The sequence below is a fragment of the Patella vulgata genome, chromosome 3 (genome assembly GCF_932274485.2).
Source record: "Patella vulgata chromosome 3, xgPatVulg1.2, whole genome shotgun sequence".
NCBI lineage: Eukaryota > Metazoa > Mollusca > Gastropoda > Patellidae > Patella > Patella vulgata.
Window position 1 is genome coordinate 6833558 of NC_065881.2, and position 26430 is coordinate 6859987.

At 33.7% G+C, this 26430-nt stretch overlaps 1 protein-coding gene across 7 annotated transcripts in view; it reads left to right on the forward strand.

Annotated features, from left to right (window-relative positions):
• The window catches only part of LOC126815928 (nucleolysin TIAR), a 153252-nt gene that overhangs the window by 47989 nt on the left and 78833 nt on the right, over positions 1-26430 (forward strand). Inside the window, exon 1 of one of the 7 annotated variants that reach the window (XM_056099892.1) lies at positions 26163-26181. The exons of the other annotated variants lie outside the window; for them this stretch is intronic. The gene's annotated coding sequence lies outside the window, so the exon portion shown is untranslated. Of the gene's footprint in view, positions 1-26162; positions 26182-26430 lie in introns of those variants that run through there. 7 annotated transcript variants of the gene reach the window in all.

The window sequence follows — 26430 nt, forward strand, 5'->3', positions numbered from 1 at the left end:
TTGTTCTCAAACATGTACGACCATGTTCTACTAATATGAATTCATTTTTTCTTACTTATTTATTACGAGTGTTATAAAGGATTAAATCGGTTCCCTGTCCAACAAATCCCTCTTACTGTACACAGATTAAAGAATATTATTCCAGTTTATAATTTATTTTTTTGAGATCATTTAGTTTGCTTTGCTGAAGTGAACCTAGATATAAAAAGTAAACATTGACTTTTCTCCTTAATAATCTAAATCTAGAAATAATAGATCTTTTAAGAGTCAATTATTAGGTATAGAAAAATAAAATACCCCAATAAATGGAGCAGTATAGAAAGAGAAATAATTCATAATCCTTAATGTTTGTCGGAGATATGTGTTCCAATTATTTTTATTTTGGTCATTTCCTTATTAACATGTATTATTAGACCATGTTTTCTACTATTTACTGATGGCAAGTTTTAATTTGTTGACAAATTTGCATTAAGTTGTTTGTATTATTTTGTAGTTCACCTTCAGCTTAGCTGCTACAAGTTATATTGAGTAGCAAAATTCTTAACTAATTTATTTATTTCCAGTATGAAGTGTTTGCTCAGCCATCTCAATGCTCACATTCAGATTGTTTCTGGTGACTTGAACAACTCTTCATTGATAACAAGTATATTTGTCTTCAGGACTTAAAGGTGTTGGGGTTTTATCTTGAATACTGTGTACAATGAAATCAGGCAACTTTATTTGCTGATTATCGTATAGAAAGGGAAGGTCTATAATCTATTTATGTTGTCTACGATACCACACTTGGTGAAAGCTTACAAAAAACCTCAGAAACGAACGAACCAATCTATTTTTGGTAATTTCAAAGCAATACTTATTCTTGTTTATTGTTTATTTGACCCAATGGAGAGGCCATGGATACCCGATTTTAAGAGGGAGTCCAAGTGGTTCAGAGAGTCGAGCTCGGGCCCCCCAGTTCACAAAGCATTCTCAGACTTAAGTTACGTGACCAGGAGTAGGGTCACCTGTCTCACCTCGTAGGTTTTCTCCAGGTCCTCCAGATTCCTCCCACTGCTAAAGACCCCTACACGCAAGTGAATTATTGAAATAAAATTGAACTTTATGTTAGTCCCAAAATGACCTCTCTCTCTCTCTCTCTCTCTCTCTCTCTCTTTTTTTCCTCCAATAATGTAATAATAGTGGAAGATCGCATGATACAGTTGTATAATGGTGAATGGAGAAGTACAGACAACAAATGTAATATTGGTTTTGGCCAGGTCATCGTGATCATCATTTTGTTCTACATCCAAATGAAAGTTTGTTTTTTTTGTGGAAGACTGGTATTTGCATTTTACTTGTGCCTTTACTGTTGAATTTTCTTGCAATTTGATTTGGTAAAAAGCTTGTTTTTTCTCAGTTTGCATTCAAAGAATTGCATTAGAGTTAGAGGTTAAATTGCTGACCTTTTAGAAGTTAGTATTCAGGGAGTAATTTCTACTTTGTTTGGATTTGTCCGGTCTTCAATAAATCAATACGCAGTTAGAACATGAACTAACTTAACCCTAAATCTGAAATACATATTCAATCAATTAAATTTGATTCTCATCAGTGTCCGTGCTGTATTCTTTGAACTGGTAGGATGATACATGTTACATTATCCCCTCTAATGCTTTCCAAATCATATTTGTGAATGTATTTTTGATCGTTGACCTAATTGAACTTGTAACTTAATATTAAAGCTTTCAAACAAGGAAAATTTAAGCTTTATTAATGCAATTCTGAAGTGCATTTTGTGGTGTGGGTATTTATCTTATGTCGAAGGTCGAAATATAAAACATGGACGGGTAAAAAATCAATTGAAATATAATTCCATCTTTATTTGGGGGGTTGGATGGCTGAATGGTTAGCGCGTGCACGCTGCATCATAAGGTCTGTCATTTAGTCAACTGGCATGGTGTCGATTCCCTGGTTGTATGTGACAAAGAGTCGTGTTGCCTGTCCAACCTCGTGGGTTTTCTCCGGATAAAACCCGGATCATCCGGTTTACTCCCACTGCTAAAGCCCCCTACGCGCAAAAAGATTTATTGAAATAAAATTGAACCATGTTAGTCCCGAAGTGACCTAGTTTGTGTGGAGCTACCCCCCTCTCTCTCTCTCTCTCTCTCTCTCTCTCTCTGATCTGAAATATCAAAATTCCTATTCATTTGCTTGCTTTTTGATTTTCTTATGGAACAAATGATTTTATTTTTTTTATTTTTATAAATGTCTCAAGTATTATCAATATTTTCTCTTATCACGATAAATCTTCTTTCCGAGAAATGTGCTGTTTTATTTTGTAATAATTGTGATTTAAAAAAACATATCTTAGATTTCTTTGTTTTTGACATGTGCCTGAGAATTATAAGCAGGTTCCGATCGTTATGTCTTGAAATAAAAGGTTCAGATCAATCCAGTTATATTGACCTGGTGTGCAATAGGATTTTAAAATCAGATAGTTGTTTCTAGACCTGTAGTTTTCAACTGCCTCTGTTAATGATTAAATTCAATAAGTATTTAACACAGTGGTAGTGTTGGTTCTTAGTTATTGGAAGAAAATTATTTTGTTTATTTATTCAAGGGGTCCAATTTGATTAAAACACAGATCCTATTTTTTTATAGTTCAAAATTTCGTTTTACTTGCTTTTACTACGATGGACATATATTAGTTCGAACATATAAAATAAGTTCACATTTCCACCCCCATCCTTGCAATGAAATTGAATCTACCAATATGTAAAGTCTCAAAATGACCGAAATATTGTTTTGTATCATTATTCTGTCATTGTTCGGCGGATCACGCGGCTAAATGGGTAAGACGCTGGCTTACTAGCCTAGAGGTCGGATGTTCAATCCCTGCATTGGCCGAGAAAGTTCATCCAGATTTTCTGGCGTGGTTCCCCCTTGTCAGTGGTGCAGGACCGAGGGCCTGGTAAGGTCAATGTATAGTTGTTCGGATAGGATGAACAATCAAGGTCCTGTGTACACATTGGCAAATGCGTAAATGATCCCTTGGCGGGTGGAATTTGATATAAGAGTAGGCCATAGTGTTTGGGCAAGATTTCCCTCATAGCACACTGTATGGCGTATATTCATCAGACAAGTCAGTGCAGAACAGTAGGACATTAAACCCCATTTCATTTCATTTCATTTTCGTACCATTATTTACTCAACTAATACAGAATCACAATTTCTTCCAGATTGAGGGATTTTTTTTTATCCATACGAGTAGATGTTAATTTATAAACTTTTGTCAAAGTAGATAGATTGATAGTATTGACACAATCAAAAAAATGTGTACATATTGTGATACAGCTGTGTAAATCAAGATGATGTCAGTTTTATCGGACATTTCTTAGATGTTGTTTTTTTTTCCTACTTCATTCATAGTTTGTGAGCGAGTGAAAATGATTGATAGCACTAGATCCATGGTATTAACTTGTTCAAATAGTAACAGACCTTCATCGCTCCAATCAGCTTTTATAATATCCTAGATTTTATCAATAACCAAAAATACAGCAATGATTCAATGATGCTAGATGAATAGCCTTAAAATAGATAATATAATAACTATTTCCCTTGTACACAGAGAACAGTGGGAGGTTCAGACTGACCAACTTGTTAGAACTTTGAGTTGGTGAAATGATTTGGTTTGAGGCTGGGTGCGTCTCTGGAGTGAAAGAATTACTCCACATTAAAGATCTGGTCCGATATGTTGGTCTGGTTGTCTACCCGGCTTCTCCTATGTATTAGTTGATCTAATCTTTTCTGATGTATACATTTCGTCACTAAAGCTGTGTACATATTAACTGATAATCAACCACAGTTTTAACTTGTCTTGACTTGGAATCCGTCCAGATAGGATGGATAGAAATTCCAAACTCTTGTGCTTTATCCCAGTGCATTATTGTAATTGCTCTGACCTTTGTCTGAGCAGTTGTTAACCCCTCTGGCAGACCCATAAATTATTAAACACTGGATATCAATTTCTCGTTGCAATTAAGCACAAATATTAATGAACATCTCTCTATGAAAGGTTTTTTTTTTTATGTGTGGACGTAAATATATATTGGGTGAAATGAAGTGATTACGTCTCCATTCTTTTTAACGAAGTATTGTGGGTTGATCCATTGAGAAGGATTATTATGCTTTTAATAGTCTATTACTATTGATGACCTATTAATTATTAACCAGTACTAGAAGCTTTTTTTCTATTCTTCATGTGTTAAATATTTGATTGCACCAAACCAACGTTAAGCGCTGTTATAATTCCTACATTGTCTTTTCATGTACTGTACAATGCTTTGTGTACAGAGAAGCATATGTCACTGTAGTCCAGGTATCATTTAATCTTGTGTATTCTTCACTAATTTCTTTCACATTCATTTAATATCAGATCATTGTTTAAAAATTTGTAAAAATCATCTAAATTCATGTAATTTGCGCTTGTGTCCAGTGTTATAGTTTGTATATTGTCTTTATATGTACTATTGAATGCTTTGTGTGTAGGAAACTATTGTTAAGTTATAAATCCAGTGCTTTCACACTTTGTCTTTCAAAGAACTTTTAATTTTAATTATTTTCAAGTTTGTGTCTAGTGGATGTTAAACCCCATCTCTCTCTCTCTCTCTCTCTCTCTCTCTCTCTCTCTCCCCCCCTCCCCCATTGGCCGAGAAAGTTCATCTGGATTTTCCGACATGGTTTCCCCCTGTCAGTGGTGCAGAACAGAGGGCCTGACAAGGACAGCTGTCTAGTCTTTCGGATGAGACGAAAAACCGAGGTCCCGTGTATACATTGGAATGCACGTAAAAGATCCCTTTGCAGTTGGAATTCTATATAAGAGTACCCGGGTTAGGAGCAGAACAGTAGGACTTTAAACCCCATTTCATTTCATTTCATTTCTCTCTTTCCCCCCCACCCCACCCATTTGTACCCGTAGTCGATGTGTATTTCAAATTGTGAAGTGAAACTAATATAGTTGATCAATGGAAATGGATGGACAAGAGACAAATTATACCAAAAAAAAAAAAATCAACAATGTGATGACATTGATAGAAATATATTTATGTCAAATTCCAACCAATAAACGTGGTACTTAATTAGAACCAGATTAATAAAAAAAAAAAAAACATGTCAGAATTTTGATGCATGTGAAATGTGAGTAATTTGTGTCGATAATAATTTGCGGAGCGATAACCATTTAGATTCAGGTGTGAGAAAAACATGATTTCTAAACAGATGTATGGAATGATATTGATTGCAGCATCACCAATAAAACGGACACAAGTTATGGTTCCTTAAATACACACAATAAAACATATTCCAACTGAATGTGAACTTCATTCCAGTCGATAAAAACATGCTTGCTTTTGGATATCCGTATGATTTTAGAGAACTAGGCGTTCATTGTTAATACTACAGTAAATACAGAGAACAGGTTGCAAATTATTTCTGGTCTTGGTAGCCATTATCAGAATTCCGTTGTTTATTGGATCAATGATGAATAAATACTGGTTAACTGGAATATAATTAGATTCTGTATAATGAATAGTAATGGCAATGCTTATATTAATTGGAGCCCATAGAAAAATTCCGTACCCAATAGCTTTGTCAACACAGACAGGGAGATATATTTTGACACTTCAGTTGTGAAATAATCTTGTATGAATCGTTTATAGCCTTGACATTATCACAATAAAATATCAATTAGATTGCTTTTTAATCATTTGTCGCATTTGGTGCAGAATAGAAATTGGCTGGAGTTGGCAGTGGTTTTCATTGTAAATCCTCACTGCCTTGAGGTATACAGGCAGTCTTCTAAAGTTTATTCAAAGAGTTTATTTTAAGGTGTACAGAAGAAAACTAGAGAAAAGAATAAAAAAAAAAAAATAACTGTTAACTGACTACAGTGTTTAATCAGTAGTTATACACTTTCTCTTCTCACAAATCTTGGCCACAGGGTTTGAATGTTTAATGTTGCGAAAAGATGAGATAAAAGATTACTATGTAGGTGATATCCTTACAGTATTGTCTGATTGCTCTCGTTATTACCTTAAAGCTTTAAATATTAGGTAAATCCTGTTCTAAAGATACCTCTTAACTATTAACTCCAATTAACTACGTGAATGAAATTGAAGCTAAAAGATGCCTTATAACCAACCTTAAATAGTTTATGTGTAACATTGGATGAGTTTGAGAATAATTACTAATGAATAACAGTATTTTTAAGCTAGGGAGATGAAAAGAATTTCTTCTTTATAGAAATTCGATAATCAGGAAAATGCACATCACATGGCTTGTTTATTCCTCGATTCATCTTATTTTCAAATCTTATGTCGGCGGTGCATGGAAATATACAATCATATCTAGATCAGTCCATCATATTTCAGATTGGCGCTTCACAGAAATTAAATGTTACGCAAGTAAATAATGATCATTACAAGTTCATTATCATGTGCTTGTACAAATAGGAAGTCCAGATTTTCAGACACATTATGTAGAAGTTTTGATGAGAACTCGGATGATTATGATAAATCTTGTCTGATAGAATGTTATTAGGTTAAACCTTATTTGATTAGTGCAATGTATTAAAATAAAGTAGAACTTGAGGCTATTTATGTTGATGATCGACAACTATAAGAGTAGATATCACTGTAACCAGGGTATCATTTAATCTTATGTATTTAAGATTATTTCTTTCACATTCATTCAATATCAAATCTTTGTTTAAAAAATTAATACTTTTAACCCGGGTATCTTTTATTCTTGTGTATTTAGCATTAATTCTTTCACATTCGTTCAATATCAAATCTTTGTTTAAAAATTAATACTTTTATACACTGTAACCCGGGTATCTTTTATTCTTGTGTATTTAGCATTAATTCTTTCACATTCATTCAATATCAAATCTTTGTTTAAAAATTAATACTTTTATACACTGTAACCCGGGTATCTTTTATTCTTGTGTATTTAGCATTAATTCTTTCACATTCGTTCAATATCAAATCTTTGTTTAAAAATTAATACTTTTATACACTGTAACCCGGGTATCTTTTATTCTTGTGTATTTAGCATTAATTTCTTTAAACATTCATTCAATATCAAATCTTTGTTTAAAAATCAATACTTTTATACACTGTAACCCGGGTATCTTTTATTCTTGTGTATTTAGCATTAATTTCTTTAAACATTCATTCAATATCAAATCTTTGTTTAAAAATTAATACTTTTATACACTGTAACCCGGGTATCTTTTATTCTTGTGTATTTAGCATTAATTCTTTCACATTCGTTCAATATCAAATCTTTGTTTAAAAATTTATACTTTTATACACTGTAACCCGGGTATCTTTTATTCTTGTGTATTTAGCATTAATTTCTTTAAACATTCATTCAATATCAAATCTTTGTTTAAAAATTAATACTTTTATACACTGTAACCCGGGTATCTTTTAATCTTGTGTATTTAGCATTAATTCTTTCACATTCGTTCAATATCAAATCTTTGTTTAAAAAATTAATACTTTTATACGCTGTAACCCGGGTATCTTTTATTCTTGTGTATTTAACATTATTTCTTTCACATTCATTCAATATCAAATCTTTGTTTAAAAATTAATACTTTTATACGCTGTAACCCGGGTATCTTTTATTCTTGTGTATTTAGCATTAATTCTTTCACATTCGTTCAATATCAAATCTTTGTTTAAAAATTAATACTTTTATATGCTGTAACCCGGGTATCTTTTATTCTTGTGTATTTAGCATTAATTCTTTCACATTCGTTCAATATCAAATCTTTGTTTAAAAATTAATACTTTTATACACTGTAACCCCGGGTATCTTTTATTCTTGTGTATTTAGCATTAATTTCTTTAAACATTCATTCAATATCAAATCTTTGTTTAAAAATTAATACTTTTATACACTGTAACTCGGGTATCTTTTAATCTTGTGTATTTAGCATTAATTCTTTCACTATCAATATCAAATCTTTGTTTAAAAATTCATAAAAATCGTTTAAAATCACCCACAATTATCTTAATAATATAAACGCTTATAAATAATAATAATAATAATAAATAATATTTTCATTATAAATTATCTATTTTTGAGCTATTAATTATAGCAAGAATGGTCAGCTCTTTATCTAAATCTTACATAATGTATGTTTAAATGAAACCAGGGTTACTGTGATGTATGTATAACTTCAAGCAATTCAGAACGAGGAAGAGTTAAAAACCAGGAAAATAAATTCTCGTTAATTGATATTATGTAATGCAGCTGTAGGATGTAGACATTTTACACTCACTGAAATATACGAGCCATAGATCGTTAGAACATGGATCAATTTTCCTTTTATAATATGTTCTTCTCAATAAAAAAAAAATGAAACTCTATTCTGCCATATAATATATCGGTCAACTACATGGGTTGATATAAAATATTAATTTGTTCAGTCTATTATGATGAAAGTTAATTATACAGCGAAGATCTGGGGATTCTGTCTATTGTTTTGTGAATTAAGCTTATTACGCGTCTCAATTTTCAAAAAGAATTGTATTGATAGAATTTTTTTTTTTATGATAAATGATCTTGAATAAAACCAACCCAAACCAACATACCATTACAAACACACAAGATAGTAATTAGTTTATGGAACAGATCCTATTTCATTTTGTTTTGTTTTTTTTATGGTTCAAAATTTTGTTTTACTTGTGTTTGTTAAACACTAGGATCTGGAAGAGTTGTTATATAACCTGCGTTCTGGATGATGTGAGGAATTAGCCAATGAAACGATCTGTTATGGCGAGTTTTTGGCATGAGGTGCACAAAACTATGGGTAACCCACTAGAAACATCAACTCTGATTAGTTAATCAAATGTCTGACATCATAGGGTCAAAAGCCGCTTGTATGACACAGGACACAGCCTTCCACTACAACCGGTCAGATCTTCATGTAGTGTAGGTCATCGAAAGTATAAAAAAAAAACGAAACAAAATATAGATCTGTATTTTAATCAGATTGAACCAATAACAGCGAAACTGGGTGGGTGGATTGAACGACATTGCAGATCATTAAATGTTGAATCGCAAATGGAAACGTGAACATTTTCTATGTGAATTAAAATTATTTTTATTCATTCCCAGGTTCTTTCTCTCAAGCAATTTGATAATTTTGCTAAATTAAAAAAGTTAGAAATTTTTTAGATACAAAAAAACCTGTAACCAATTCTCTAAAATATTGAAGTAGGGTGGATTGGATGGCTGAATGGTTAGCACGTGTGCGCTGCATTGTAGGGTCTGTCGTTGAGTCAACTGGCATGGTTTCGATACCCGGTTATACAGCTAAAGACCCCTACGCGGCAAGAAAGTTATTGAAATAAAATTGAAACATGTATTAGTCCCAAAATGACCTAGTTTGTGTTGAGTGGACGTTAAACCCATCTCAGATTTAATAAATTGCTACATGTGACATATATAGCCATAAATGTTGTGTAAATTGAACATGGCCAGTTTGGGAAACAATTGGTATAATTTGTTAGCTTACAGCAGGATATTGTATAGATTTACAGAGACTGATAGTGTCATGATTCATGTTCTACACAAGGAAGTTAAATGTTTTAATTATTCTAATCATTGTAGAAATTGCCACCTGCACATTCAATAGAAAATAGATAACTTCTTGATCGCTTCTATATGTGATAGAAAATAGACCGCTTCTTGGTCCTTTTTATAGTTGTATTGTTCTTGATAAAGGAAACGTTTTTGGTTGAAATATAGACATAAAAGTATAAACTTTGAAATTGCGGTGAGTATGTTAATTCATTTGTTTTAGGATGCTCCATGTTAAGAAATTGAAATGAAATGGGGTTTAACGTCCTACTGTTCTGCTCCAGACTGGGCTAATGAAGACAGGCATACACCATACGTTGTGCTATGAGGAAAATTTTGCCCAGCAGCGGCACTACGGCCTACTCTTAAATGAATTCCAAGGGATCTTTTACGTGCACGCCAATGTGTACACGCAACCTCGGCCTTTCATCCCATTCAAATAACTAGACAGCTGTCTTGTCAGGCCCTCCGTCCTGCTGCATGTTAAGACTTTGTAGCTAAATGTGTGTGTTATTAATAACGATTATTTTAGGAGGGCCTGACAAGGACAGCTGTCTAGTCCTTCGGATGAGACGAAAAACTGAGGTCCCGTGTATACATTAGAATGCATGTAAACGATCGCTTGACAGTTTGGAATTCGATATAAGAGTAGGCCGTAGCGCCGCTGTCCGGGCAAAATTTCCCTCATAGCTCACTGTATGGCGTATGCCCGTCTTCATTAGCCCAGTATAGGAGCAGAACAGTAGGACGTTAAACCCCATTTCATTTCATTTTACGATTATTTTAATCTGAACTGAGATCTGTTTCTAAACATAAGTTAATCTATAGAAAGGTCATGAAACAGAAAATCTTTATTCTTCCCTTAGATATTCGATTCGAGCTTTGTCTATTGGATTTATATTAGAGAATTTTACCAGGAAAAATGTATTTGTATTCTTTTGCTTGAGTTGTTCATTGAGTCTTTTGTACGAACTATCTGTGGTGAGATCTTGTCTGCTTACAGGAAATAATGAAGATATAATGACCCTAGGTATCAGACACATTCTTTCTAGATCACTAATCAAATAATTCTAAAAACCGGGATAAAAATTCTTGGATTTAAATACTTAGATAATGAAACGTTAATGGCGTTTTCCACAACCCTTTTCTAGATCAAGTAATCAAGTAATTCTAAAAACGGTTATAAAAATTTTTGAATTTAAATAATTAGATAATAATCCACAATTGAAATTTCAAATATAATCAATTCTTTCTAGATCACTAATCAAATAATTCTAAAAACCAGGGCCCTTATTCACGAAATTGGATATATGCAAATTGATTTTACTGGTCAGCCAATTGAATTGCAGTATTTCTTAAAATTTCAATTGTATCTTAGTTTAAGTTTTTGTGAATAAGGGCCAGGGATAAAAATTCTTGAATTTAAATAATTTCATAATCAAACATTAATGGCTTATTCCACAGCCCTTAATTTCAAATATCTATTTTTTCTAGGTAACTAATCAAGTAATTCTAACAACCGGTATAAAAATTCTTGAATTTAAATACTTAGATAACAAAACGTTAATGGCATATTCCACAACCCTTATTTTCAAATATTTATTCTTTTTAGAATCAAATAATTCTAAAACTCCGCTATAAAAATTCTTGAATTTAAATAATTAAATAATTCACAATGGAAATTTCAAATATAATCAATTCTTTCTAGATCAAGTAATCAAGTAATTCTAAAAACCGGTTATAAAAATTCTTGAATTTAAATAATCAGATAACAAAATTTATTGGCATAATCCACAATGGTTACAACCTGTAGATAATTGGTATCTGAACTGCATATTTTTTAACCTTGTTGATTGTATGGATTCGAATGTGACAGTCGGGGTGAAGGGTTACGAGAATTCCTTGAGAATTGAATAGACTAATTCAATATAGTGTTTGGTCACCAACTGATAGCAAGCATTCTAGACCCTTATGAAATTATTCGTATGAAATCTCCTTTTTTTTTTTCGATGTTATTTCAGATGTTTCTGAATGATGTAGTCTAGATGTTTCTCATCAGTGCGTAAAGATAAAGCGACCCAATATTTTTGTATCGAATGTGTAATTGTTTGTTTGACAGGCTTTGACAACATCATGCGATGTTTAATTCTTTGCTTTACTGAATCATCAAGTACTTAGCATTAGACATTGGATTGTTAAAAATCCAGAATTTCTTATTCAAAAAGTCATTGTTTAGAGCAAACAATAGCTTCAGCTACCATAAAAAGAAACACTTATATTGGTATCTAGCATGACTACAATCCCTGGCTGATCTTAGCAAGGTATTTGTAGCTTGCACGCAAACACAGTTAAATAATTCATCGTTGATTTCCCTGCAGAACTGAGAGCTTTACAGTTTTCTAATTTAATGACACAGGCTGGCGGTGACGGCAAGATCTTGCAGGCAGAAAAAGATACTTGTTGAATCCTGTCCGCATACATTGTTATGTAAATTATTGAGCACAGGGGTCTAATAAGCTTAAATTTAGCACTTCTTGGTAAAGCTTGTGATATACGAAGATGAATGTGTCGATCTGCTTGACGGTGTTAATTACTGTTCGGTCCAAGCTATGAAAAATCACTCCATTAAATTCTCTCCTGCTGCTTTTTCTCTTCATAGAATCAGACTTGCATTAAAAACCAATATATACTCTGCCAATTGGGATGCCATACAAAATTAGTTTTTCTCTTGATCTGATGTTTGGAAAATACAGAAGTCGACGACGCGTCTACAGATAATTAATAACAATTTTAGTCTTAGTCGTTATATTTTTGTAAGCTTGGAAGATAGTTAATATTGTATCTTGAATTTAATAGAGCATTTTAATAAGCTATTAAAACGATTTACGAATGTAATATAATTTTTAAATACAATTACTGAGCTACGTTTCGACTAGGCTTCTGTAGTCATTATCACGCAAGATAAAATATGACAAGACATTACTTAGTTGTGTACATGGGTTGGATGACCGAATGGTTAGTACGTGCGCGCTGTATCATAAGGTCTGTCATTGAGTCATCTGGCGTGGTTTCGATTTCTCTGTTGTATGTGACAAGGAGTAGGATCGCATGTCCAACCTCGTGGGTTTTCTCTGGTCCCTCCAACTGCTAAAGACCCCTACGCGCAAGCGAATTATTGAAATATAATTGAACCATTTGTTAGTCCCGAAAAGACTTAGTTTGTGTCAAGTGGACATTAACCCCCATCTCTCTCTCTCTCTCTCTCTCTCTCTCTTGTCTGACTTGTCCAGTGTTGTGTCGGAATGAATCAGATTGTTAAAGATCATGATTGAGTACTGAAGACGGAAGCTGTTGGTTTTCTCACAGTTTTCATCTGAGTAAAAACCAGATTAGACACTATGAAGCAGGTGATACAATGAATAGTCTGTGTGTGGAGGTGTTATACACTAATTTCTTCTGACAAACTACCTTTAGGCTGATAATGTCAAGAATTGTCATTATTTAAAGATACATTATTCAAGAGCTAAATCTGCCTATTGCGGGTCTTTAGGCTTTTAATGTTATATAAATTATTAATTACGACATTTATTAACATGACAAGATCTTAATCAACTCTCGATGCCATCGGATATTCAAGATTTTAATTAGATTAGAACGGTTTGACCATTTAATATTTTGATTTAAAAATGGGGAAGCAAGACTAAGCCTCGAATATCCCAGTTCCCAGGTTACGGTAATACACAATAAATACACACATCTTGTCAAAACTACAAATTTGAATGAAATTTTCAATATATTCATTTTGAATTATCTATTTTCGAACTATTATAGCTAGAACGACCAGCTCTTTATCTAAATCTTACATAATGTGTCTTTAATCAGAAGTCTTCAAAATGCACTATACATCATCTAAACATTGTCTGTTAAGCTGTTTTACCACTTACGAGAAGGATATTATGTAACATACTTACGGGTGTAGATTATCCAACTTATTGTTGACATTCATTATAAAATAAAATGCGATTTAACTGTCTTACCATTCTGCTCTGACATAAAATAAGAATAATATATAACAGAAAAATTTGCGACGGACATAATATTAGACACCAGTAGAATTTTTTCCCCGACTATGTCTGTGACCGGAAAGCATACCATAAGGTTTTTCATTGAAACAACTGGCGTTGTTTCAATTCCCCGGTTGTATGTGACAAGGATTAGGGTCATCTGTCGAACATCATGGGTTTTCTCTGTTTCTTCCCACTGCTAAAGATCCCTACGCGAAAGTGAATTATTGAAATAAAATTGAACCATATGTTAGTCCCGAAATGACCTAGTTTGTGTCGAGTGCTTAGCGCACATGCAGGAGTGGTGCCTGTGAGAGGAAACTGTGGTAAGCCCACAAGATTATGAAGGCACCCCTATCTCTTAAGTCGCATTCGCTCACACCATGGATCGAAACCACGACCACAAGCCAAAGGTGATTGGCCAGCGAGAGGGAGAGAAATGAGGTTTAACGTCCACTCAACACAAACTAGGTCATTTTGGGACTAATATATGGTTTAATTTTATTTCAATAATTCGCTTGCGCGTAGGGGTCTTTAGCAGTGGGCGGAAACTGGAGAACCCGGAGAAAACCCACGAGGTTGGATAAGGCGAGTACAACCGGGGAATTGAAACCATGCCAGTTGACTCAATGACAGACTTTATGATACAGCACGCACACACTATAACCATTTAGCCATCCAACCCCCCCCCCCCCCCCCCCCCCACTAGAGAGAGTGATGGGGTTGAACGTCCACTCGATACAAACTAAGTCATTTGTAATAAATCTTATGTTGATTTAAGTTTTTAGTTGGAAGTTATTAAATTGAATATTTTAGGTTTTATCACTTTTAATCTATCAAAAGAAAAGTCCAGATAATTAATTTGCATTTTATTGGGTCAAATATTGATTTCGTTGTTTCCTGGACTGTTTTTGGATTTTATCTCTAAAAACATTTTGTGAAAACTTGAAATTAAATAGATTAATTAAAAAAACTGCCGAGTTATTCTTTTCTGTTATAAATGGAGTAACAGTTAGGAGTTTTCAATACGGGGGATAAAAGCACCAATAATTATTTGATTTCCTCCTGGCGGTCGGGTGTTCTATCCCTGCATTGGCCGAGAATGTTCATCCATATTTTCCAGGGCCATTCGCCCTTGTCAGTGATGCAGGACGGAGGGCCTGACAAGGGTAGCTGTCTCGTCCTTCAGATGTGACGAAAAAACGAGGTCCCATGTACACATTGGCGTGCACGTAAAAGATCCCTTGACAGTTGGAATTCGATGTAAGAGTAGGCCGTAGTGCCACTGTCCGGGCAAAATTTCACTCATAGCACAATGTATGCCCATCTTCATTAGCTCAGTTCGAAGTAGGACGTTAAACCCCATTTCATTTCATTTCTTTGAAGAACATTCACCTATATATCATTGTTGATTTAGAGGATTCGAGTTGTAGACAGTATCTATTGGCATTTCTATTTTTACTATGAATAAGATCTTTTCTTAAAATAGATCAGAGCACCACAAAGTCTACTTAATAAAAACTGTTGTTTCCACTGCAGGGGAAAATTTGAAGATCCATATTTTAAGTAACAATGCTCTTGGACTCAATTGTATTATAGATTTATCAATATTGAAATGACTTTACACAGTTGAACCATATGTTAGTCCTGAAATGACCTAGTTTGTGTCAAGTGGACGTTAAATATCTCTCTCTCTATCTCTCTCCCCCCCACACACACTCTCTCTTTCCCCCCTCTCTCTCTTTCCCCCTCTCTCTCTCTGACAATTTAATACTCGCATTGAGAAACCCCCTTGGAGACTTTATGCCGAAACATCAACATATATAAATTTTATTACGGCAGTAACCAATGACTATTAATTTATCATCTAGGAATTGAAATGTGGAAAATATAACCAGACCAAATGTCCCAAGAGTTTCCATACCAAATTTATTGTGAATAATTTTTCTGTTTTTATTAATGTATGTCGAATAACAGTATCTTGGAATATCCGAGGGATTTCGATGACTATACATCAACAATCTTGAGTCTCTAATCGCCTCTAAACTCTGTACATGGATCAATAAAAACTAGTTAAGACGAAAGAGATAAAATTGAAAAGTGACAGAGGTGCTACCATTGCATCACACTTTTTCATATTTTTCCTGCCAGACTGGCCAGTTCCAAATGATTAAGTAGATTTTGTCAGGCTAAGGCTATTGACAAAGCGTTAGTGGCTTTGTGGATTCCTTTCGCCAGAAAACAGCCTTGTATAAAGCGTTTTTTGCGCAAGTCTTTTAGGCAAATTCGTCCCTACCGTGCCTTGAAACTCTAATTAGACCAATAAAATATATTTTGTATGTTCTCCTCCAGTCTATTGCCATCGACTCTGAATAATGAGTGATTTGGTTGATATCATCAATTGATCACAGTTTTATTTCTCGCCTATAATGAAACCGGCTGATATTCCATGCCACTAATTTACTTGTAATAAAAAATACAAGAACAGCCAGTAATGAGCACTAATGATTTTAAACCAAGTACCAGTTTCATGTTAGTTATATTGGATACTTTTTCTTGCTTTCCTATAACAAGTTCTTTCCAATCAGTTTTAGTGTTCGCTTCCTTTATATCGTATGGATACTAATGATAGTAAAAACTGACTTGAATATCTGAAAAGTACTTAAAATGAAAAAGAGACAACAACACTGTCTATCGGTATGCTAGATGTTATATTTTTAGATCGAAAGAATAATTCAAATTACAATAATTTTTTATAGTTTGCATCATTATACATTTTTTTATCATATCTTTTAATATTTTAGATTTACAATGGCGTAAGTTTTTTTTATTTTTTATTTAATTTTGAAAATCTTATCAAAAAGAATAGAGAACGAAAATAAAAATATTAAATTGTTCTGCTGGAAAAACTCTGACAGTAAGTGTTGGGACTTGTGAGACCCATTATTTTGTAGCCTCTAAGGACATTGCTTTTGCTTAGACTTTGTTAGATCCATTATTTCTGTGTCAATATAAAAGGTATTTTAGCTGCTATTAATTATCTTGTGTAATAGGTTGTGTGTTCGATCCCTGCATTGGCAGAGAAAGTTCATCAGGATTTTCCGATGTGGTTTCCCCTTGTCAGTGGTGCAGGACTTAGGGCTGTCTAGTTGTTTGGATGGGATGAAAAACCGAGGTGGCATGCACGTAAAAGATCTTTTGGCAGTTAGAATTTGATGTAAAAGTAGGTCATAGTGCCGCTGACCAGGCAAAATTTCCATCATAGCACACTGTATGGCGTATGCCAGTCTTCATTGGCCAATTCAGATTAAAACAGTAGGACGTTAAACCCCATTTCATTTCATTTCAGATAGTAAAAAGTACCTATTTTTATACTGCTGAGCTATTTGTCAACCACCTGTCATTTTGTGGTTTTAAACTTTAATAATGTCTATTTCAAATAATAATTTCGAAACTATTTCCATCCAAACCATTTTATTATACATTTTTTGTGTGATAAAAGATTGTAAACAGGACATGTACATTTTTTTTTTTTATATTTGTGGACCTTCTGGCGTTGTGGGATGTTAATATTGTCTGTGTGTGTGTGTTCACTTAATTACATTGTATTAAATTGTATTGTCACCACAGGTTAGCGTAGAGCATTTAAAATACAACAATACCATACTCACTTTTTTGGGGGGTTAAAAGCGTTTTAGCACCAATGAATCAAGAAATGGGGTAAACTCCAATAATCGAAGCTTAGTCGTGTTATTAAAACACCTTTCTGGAGTACAAATCAAATAAGGACGAAAACAATTAGCCAAAGCAGCATTAAAAACCCTACATAATTACTTGAAAGGTTTTGTTTGTTTGTTATTATTACGTTAGTGTCATGAATGGGGATTGTACAATATTACTTTTCGCTGATAAAAGGCATATTGTTTGCTCTAATCTTTTTTTGATCCTATTTATCTTGCAGAAACAATTCAATATCACATGATGGATGCTACAGACATGCTCTTGCTCTCCATTAGTGAAATCATTTTCGGTCAGGCATAGAGTCCATATTATGATTCATATTCCTCCCGATAAATGAAATTTGATTGGCATTGGCGTGGTTTAAAAATACCTTCGATTAAGCTGACATTATTAAAAGAGTAATAAGTTATTTAAAATGATAGATTATGCTGTATGCATTAATTGTGTTATAAGTTATAATCTGTGTTTTGTCTCGTATCCATTCATTTGATGCACGAAGTAGCATATGAATTATGTGTAGGATAAAGCAGAAGATTTTTTCATGGGTTATTTTGTTCAATCTTTCTTTACCCAGCATAACCTCAGTCTCTTGTGCTTTATCTTGCTGGTTGGTTGGATGGCTGAATGGTTAGCACATGCGCACTGTACCATAAAGTCTGTCATTGAGTCAACTGGCGTGGTTTCGAATCCCTGGTTGTACGTGACAAGGAGTAGGGTCGCCTGTCCAACCTCGTGGGTTTTCTCTGGGTCCTCCGGTTTCCTCCCACTGCTAAAGACCCCTCCCTACTCGCAAGCGAATTATTAAAATCAAATTGAACCATATGTTAGTCCCGAAATGACCTAGTTTGTGTCGAGTGGACGTTAAACCCCATTTCTCTCTCTCGTGCTCTATCCTGCTTATAAACCGTCTTATGTTTACATGTAAGCAAAATGAGAATATCTCAAAAATCCCATAAGAAAATCCTATTATGTTTTCTTAAGAGAAAAAAAAAAACCCTACCCTGGATAAATAAACCGTTAGAGGTTTAAAAAAAAACTTTCAGAAGAATAACCCGAAATTTCCCTATATATATCCAAAGCTGCCCCCGATTTTTAGACTGCAATTTTTTCCGGGCATAGAATATACCCCAAAGAGATTTACCATTATAAGTTTATAATGAATGATTAAAGCCTTACATCCGTCAAAACCTTAATTTAGTAGCCAATTGATGTAATGACCAAAGTAAGATTATGTTCTTTAAGTTTGACTTTAAAAGACTATTTTTTTTTTTTATCATACCGACTGATGATTGAGGTTAGGCCCAAAATTCAATAGCTAAATTTGTGTTTCAGAGTTGATCAATTTGACTAAAATTTTCAGAAAATTCCCTTTACATTATCAAGTTTTTAACTGTTATATTGAGAACTGCCAGCTCTTTATCTTATCTCCCATAATGTATCTTTAACTAAATGTTAAATAATGAATTTGAGTAGGTGTTTAGCTTGGATTATATAAGTCATGAAAAATTAGATATTGTCCGATAAATACAAAATAATATTTTTTGAACGATGACATTATCGGAATCGAGACTTATTTGTCAGCGTTATATATTATAGATAGCGTATATTATGTAGCAAAATAAAACCTGCTAAAACCTTCATCAAGTGTGCATTGAGAAGTCATGTTAATTTGATCTCTTGATGGGCATTAAACGATTAACTCTCCAGAGTTGAGTTAAATTTCCATACTCACGACATGACCCCAACTCAACCATAATAGATTCAATATTTGTGGCTCTGCGACTGATGGTGGGCCTGCTGCTGCCTCTATTCTGTCAAATTTTAATGTCTCTTGGGATTTCAAACACTTTGAAAGGATCTCTAGAGAAATCAGGAATATGGAAGATACCCCAGGCAAAACTATAGTGTCAAGTTGTCATAGCCCGGTTCGTCTGCCGCCCAACAAAAGTCTAATACGAATGGACGTAGAAGTCTTATTATAATTTTTATATAGATGATCAAAGAGAAGTCAACCATTCACAGAAAATAATGTCTTGAAATGAAAGAATAATTTTTCGTCTTGAATTAGATTGGATTAAGTCGTTCTACTGGGTTAAGAATTCTGAATAGTTATTTCATCCTCAATTTTTAGGTTGAAATCAGATCAGTGATTCTGAACAAGTATCATCTTCAGCGATTTCTTCCATTTAATTTATAACCATGATATTAAAGTCAGGAATATATGTCTCTTGAGTGTAAGGTCTGTTTTTTTAATTAAAGAACTTTTATTACAGTTATTTTCTTCTCACAATAAAAGGTTCATGTACATGATTGAAGCATAAAAATTTGAGTGTCCGAGTTCAAATTTCTGATTGTTCTCTGTGGAGATTTAAATAAGGAAATAAATAAAACTATTGTCTTTCGGATGAAAAACGTGAACAAATTTAATTTAACATGTTATTCTATTGAAAAATTGCGGAAAGAATCACCAATTTGTTCTTATTTTGTACGTAAATTTGAATTTCATTATATTAGTTTCAAATTGCTTTTTGAAATGAATGCAATATGTGTGCAGACATTTTTTATGTCTGTCTAAATTGTGTTAAACTTCTCTATACATGATTAATTTTAACAATTCTTTAACAGCAGTTCCGTATATATTGTTATCAAGGAAAATGGTTGTATGTTTAATTTGTTTAAATATTTAAAAAAAAAAAGTGTAATATTTTCTTATCTAAGTACTTTAACCTCAGGGTATAAAACAGGTTTAAAGATTTTAAATATATTATACAAGAGCTAAATCTGCCTATTGCACGCCTTTCTTTAGGCCTAAAATGTTATATTAACTATTAATTAGGCATTTATTAACAAAAAAAACCAAAACCATAATCAACTCTCGATGGCATCAGATGCTCAAGATTTTAACTAGATTAAAACGGTTCACCATTTACAAATTTAATTTAAAAATGGGAAAGTGAGACTAAGTCTTGAATATACCAGTGCCGTGGTTACCACAATGCACACATTGCATAATGTATCTTTAATATAAATAGTCTGAGTTCCCGTGTATGGTAATGAACAGTTTGTTAAGTTATTTATACAGTCGCGACATCCAATTACTTCCAGAAAATTACTCAATTTTGATGACAATCTACGACTGGATCTTGTTAACAAATACTTACAAATATCAATACCAAATGATGGGCAAATACTTTATAATCAAAAAATTTGTAGTGTCCATTTATAAAACATACTATGTACAAGCGAATTATTGAAATAAAAGTTAAGCATGTATTAGGCCTGAAATAAACCAGTTCGTGTAGTGCGGAGGTTTGACCCCCAAAAATTTATAATCAAAAAATTTGTAGTGTTCATTTATAAAACATACTATGTACAAGCGAATTATTGAAATAAAAGTTAAGCATGTATTAGGCCTGAAATAAACCAGTTCGTGTAGTGCGGAGGTTTGACCCCCAAAAATTTATAATCAAAAAATTTGTAGTGTTCATTTATAAAACATACTATGTACAAGCGAATTATTGAAATAAAACTGAAGCATGTATAAGGTCTGAAATAAACCAGTTCGTGTAGTGCGGAGGTTTGACCCCAAAAAATTTATAATCAAAAAATTTGTGGTGTCCATTTATAAAACATACTATGTACAAGCGAATTATTGAAATAAAAGTTAAGCATGTATTAGGCCTGAAATAAACCAGTTCGTGTAGTGCAGAGGTTTGACCCCCAAAAATTTATAATCAAAAAATTTGTGGTGTCCATTTATAAAACAAACTATCTACAAGTGAAGTATTGAAATAAAACTGAAGCATGTATTAGTCCGGAAAACCCCCCCAAACTAGTTGGTGTAGAGCAGAGGTTTGACCCCCCCCTCTCTCCCTCTCTCTCTCTCTCTCTCTATCTCTCTCTCATTTAGATAGTGCTGGGTATCAAGTCATTTTTACTATAATCGGCATTCAAATGTCCATAAATAGTATTGAAACAAACTTATTTTCACAGTTATAATCTTAACTGGATTATGTGTTTAAAGGTCAAAACCATACGATGTTGCAATAGATGTATTTTGTTTGTCTTATTAATAATAAACTTTCTCATATTACGTATAAAATAATGTAGCTTTCGGAATGAATAAATACTGTTAATATATGTGTTGAGGATAGTGCTATCGACGGTGCTTTTTTGGCAGGTCTAAGCGTTGCTATTGATTTATATGGATATTTAACCTAGCACTATTACTAAAACTACTTAGGTTTATGTGGTAGGGGTGGATGGCTGAATGGTTAGCACGTGCGTGCTGTATCATAACGTCTGTCATTGAGTCAACTGGTGTGGTTTCGATTCCCCGATTGTACGCGAAGAGGAGTAGGGTCACCTGTCCAACCACATGGGTCTTCTCCGTGTCCTCCGGTTTCCTCCAACTGCTAAAGACCCATATGCGCAAGCGAATTATTGAAATAAAATTGAACCATATGTTAGTCCCGAAATGACCTAGTTTGTGACTAGTGGACATTAAACCCCATCTCTCTCTCTCTCATGAAATTTAGCTTGGAACTGGTAAGAAAGAAGAAAACCTTCTATTGACCTTCTAGTGGACATTAAACCCCATCTCTCTCTCTCTCTCTCTCTCATGAAATTTAGCTCGGAACTGGTAAGAAAGAAGAAAACCTTCTATTGACCTTCTTTCATTTAAGTTAACGTTCAGGATTTGATCGAAATTTGATTGGAAGATAAAGTTGTTAAGGTCGCACATCGGTGACCAGAAATGACCCACTGGTCTGAGATATTAACAGTGTTGGTCAACAGACGGTCCCACTAGGATGTCTACTGTCAATTGGTCAGTTCACTTATATATTAGTCTGTGGCACAATGACTTTAACCGATAACAAATCCGATGGACATTCATCAATAGCCAAATCAGTGAATGAACCAATTCATTTCATTCTCATACACTGCTTGAAATACACGTAACAAGCATGTCAAATCCACGAATGTTCCTTTTAATGATGTGAATGTTCCATTTACAGTTATCAAATTGATCAAATTTCAAGCAGAGAATCTTCTTTGGACTGACCCAAATAACTCGATTTAGAAATATAATTCCTGTCTAAATAAATCAAACAGCCGTTGAATTTTGATAGATGCGTATCTTTTTATTTATTAAAAGTAAATTATTTGTCTATTGCCTGTAAGGCCTCGTCTATAAGCGTAACAAACTTCTATCTAATATTGCTATTGATCGGTAATGATAATTCTTATCCTTTGATTGGCCCCCGTCTCTTAATATGATGGAATGTTTAGATGTCTGATTAAGTTAACCCTATTTACTAGTAGTTATTGTATTACTTCAGTATCAATATATTATCAAACATTACTTGAAGCCCTTCATAGAATATCAAGTAGAAATAGAGGATTTACGAAGATACAAGAAAACGATTGGTCGTGAACAAGCAATCCTTTAGAGATAGCTTGATCTTGCAACAAAATCATTGGATTTACTGAATATATTCTGGATTAAAGTTTCTCAAAGGTTAAAGAAACCTTCTTGCTTAAGAATTAAATGTCACGAAGCTCACACATTATTTGAATAAAAACTGAATACCAATTAGAATTTTTATATGGCTCTGAGAATTTCACAAAATTTCACAGAATTTCAATTATTTTCTTGTTGTGAATTCTCGGGATGAATTATTATTGTACTTTAGTCTGATCGGAGTATATTAAGGAATTCCACCTGCTCGCCTTCTTTATTGCCATGATATATTTAGATGGATGTTTTTGAAAGTTCAGTAGACAAGTAGGTTAACCGTCATGGGGAAAGAAAGACTAATCTATTTTAGATAAAGATAATTCAGGACAGTAAGGTAGAGACTTTTGAAAATAAGTATGAATTTAAAATTCAATATTATAAAATGAAGTAAGAATTTATACTGCTAAAGACCCCTACGCGCAAGAGAATTATTGAAATAAAATTAAACCATATGTTAGTCCCGAAATGACCTAGTTTGTGCCGAGTGGACATTAAACCCCATTTCTCTCTCTCTCTCTCTTTGAGAGATATTTAGTAAAACTGGGTATGGCAGTAAACTCGTAAAACACATTTTGGCAACATTACAAATATTCGTATCAAGCTGCTGATACATAATATATCTGAAAATATTACATGTAGCTATTTTATAAGGTCTGTCCTTGAGTCAGCTGGCAGGGTTTCGATTCCCTGGTTGTACGTTACAAGGAGTAGGGTTGCCTGTCCAGCCTCATTGGTTTTCCCCGGGTCCTCTCTCCCACTTTGTTCCAGGGTAAAAAGATAAACAGTGCGCTGATACAAGCTGTTATCAACACTGGTTTGGTGGCCATGGTGGCTAAATAGGTAGGACGCTGGCTCACTAGCATGGAGGTCACATGTTTGATCCCTGCATTGGCTGAGAAAATTCATTCTGATTTTCCAATGTGATTTCCCCCTTGTCAGTGGTGCTGAACGTAGGGCCCAACAAGGACAGCTGTCTAGTCATTCAGATGAGACAAAATCAAAGTCCTGTGTATAGTTTGGCGTGTACGTAAAAGATCCCTTGGCAGTGGGAATTTGATATAAGAGTAGGCCATAGTGCAGCTGCCCAGGCAATATTTCACTCATATGCCCGTCTTCATTAGCTCATTCGGAGCACAACAGTAGGACGTTAAACCCAATTTCATTTCATGATACGTCGGCAGTTGAACTACTTTTTCTCTCATCTGGTAGCAGAACAGTAGAACGTTAAACCCTCTTTGATTTCATTTCTCTCATCTGGAAAGCTTTACAGAAATAATGTTGTCTATGTGTACAATTAGAATCTTAATGAATAAAATTAATGCCTGTGGAAAAACATCTTTGAGGTCAGCTGTTGTTACTAAATTAATTGAATGTAGACATTAATTTCATGTTTTAGAAAATTTTATTGACTTATTAAAGAATTGAAGCCTAGAGTAAATATGATGCAGAAAAAAACAAAAAAAAACAATCTTTTGAATTATGTAGACTAATTGTGTTATCCAGACGGTAATAAATGTAGAGAAAACGTTAAAACAAAGCCAGATTAACTCTTTTGTTGTGGCTGGACGTACTTTAGTTGACACATACAATTGCTGTTGAAGGGAATTGAATTGATTGCTTTGAATTGATGGCTATAGTTGACAATTGGCTGATCACTGGTTTTAGATTGGGAATAAAAGTTTATTTTATTGAGGGATGTGCATGGGAATCCCTTCTTTTAAAAAAATATTATATTGACAGGCTGATAAGCAAGGGAAGACAAAATACGAATATATATATATATATAGGTTGTCAGAAGTTTTGTTATCACCCATAAAGGGGGTTTGAATGGTCAAATGGTTAGCACGTGCGCTGTAAGGTCTGTCATTGAGTCAACTGGCTTAGTTTCGATTCACCGGTTGTATGCGACCAGGAGTAAAGTCACCTGTCCAACCTCGTGGGTTTTCTTCTGGTCCTCTGGTTTCCTCCCACTGCTAAAGACCCCTACGCACAAGCGAATTATTGAAGTAAAATTGAACCATATTCTAGTCCCCAAATGATCTAGTTTGTGTAGTGTGAACCTTACCCCCCTCTCCCTCCCTCCCTCTCTCTCTCTCTCTCTCTCTCTCTCTCTTATATTATATATAAGGTGTTTAAACAATAGCATCAAGATCGAATGGTTTTGGATAAAAAGTAGACATTTCAACCTTTGAATCTCAGAATATGAAGATTTACCCATGACAAACTACAAAGTTGTAATTAACTCGGAATGTTCATAACAATTCACCACAATATTCCAAAAAAGTAACATGTGCCATTTTGTGATAATTCACTGGATTTAAACAGGCATGGTACAGTCAGATAATGTCAGAAATGTTAATATAAAAAAGATAACATAACCCAAATTAGTAAGATGCCAAGATTTTTAATTTTATCTGTACAATTCCAAAGTTTAACCATTTATAACTGAATTGGTAAGCACGGTCGCATGGAGCAGTGAAGGAATTGAAAAAAAAAAGATAATTGAGCTGGTTTCTTCCATGAACAGAAAGAATAGTTAGAATCATTATTTATTAATTGAGCGCTGGTCTTGTGTTATTGATCTAGCAGAAAAGTTTATGAAAATTGTTTTAGTTTTCTCCTGTTATCTTTATTCAACATTAAGTTATATCTTTTTAACAAGTGTCTGTTGTGGTGGAACAGATTAAATAATGCTAGGAATTTATCCAATATGTGCTGTTTGCGTCTCTTCGCTTTAGTTGTAGAAGTATATGGCGGAGCTGGCCGTATGTGAATCAGAGAAAAGTCTTAATGCATTACAATTGCGAATGCCAATAAGTTGTCAAGGGCGTTTTTTACTTGTCACCTCCCAGGGGAATGAGAGCATCCATTAATGAGTGCAACAGTGAAACGATGATTGTAGTAATGCTTACTGGCAATCAACTCAATTCACCCGCTTCAATCCGCCTAGTGTAGTAGATTGCAGTGTAGCGTTGTGGCTATACCAAGTGCGTTATTGACGATTCATTCTCTCCACAGCTCAATATCTCTTTCTCTCATTCTCCCTCTCAGTGCTTTCTAAATAATTTATGAAATTTTATATGGTGGTGCCAGAAATACTAAGCCTTGGTCAGACAATAACTTGGAGTTGTAGTAGCAAAATTTTAGGCTAATTGTAGGCTAGTGTTTTATCTTATTAAATATTTTCCAAAAATGTTGATGGAAACTGCCACTCAAACACCGCCGGTAAGATTATTTCAATTATTCTGTATTATCTTGATCACTCAAATGACCTCTATTGACATTTATACATTTATCTCTTTTGGCATAGAAACTGATCGATAAATATTAAAAGATTGTTGTTTTACTTGCTGGTATAATATGATTTCTAAGATTAACTTTTTTTTTCTCACTAAGAAGACAACTAGTCTTAGTTACTGAATAAATTTGAAGTCACTTGTAATTTTTAAAACAAACATTGAATGAAGGATAAGT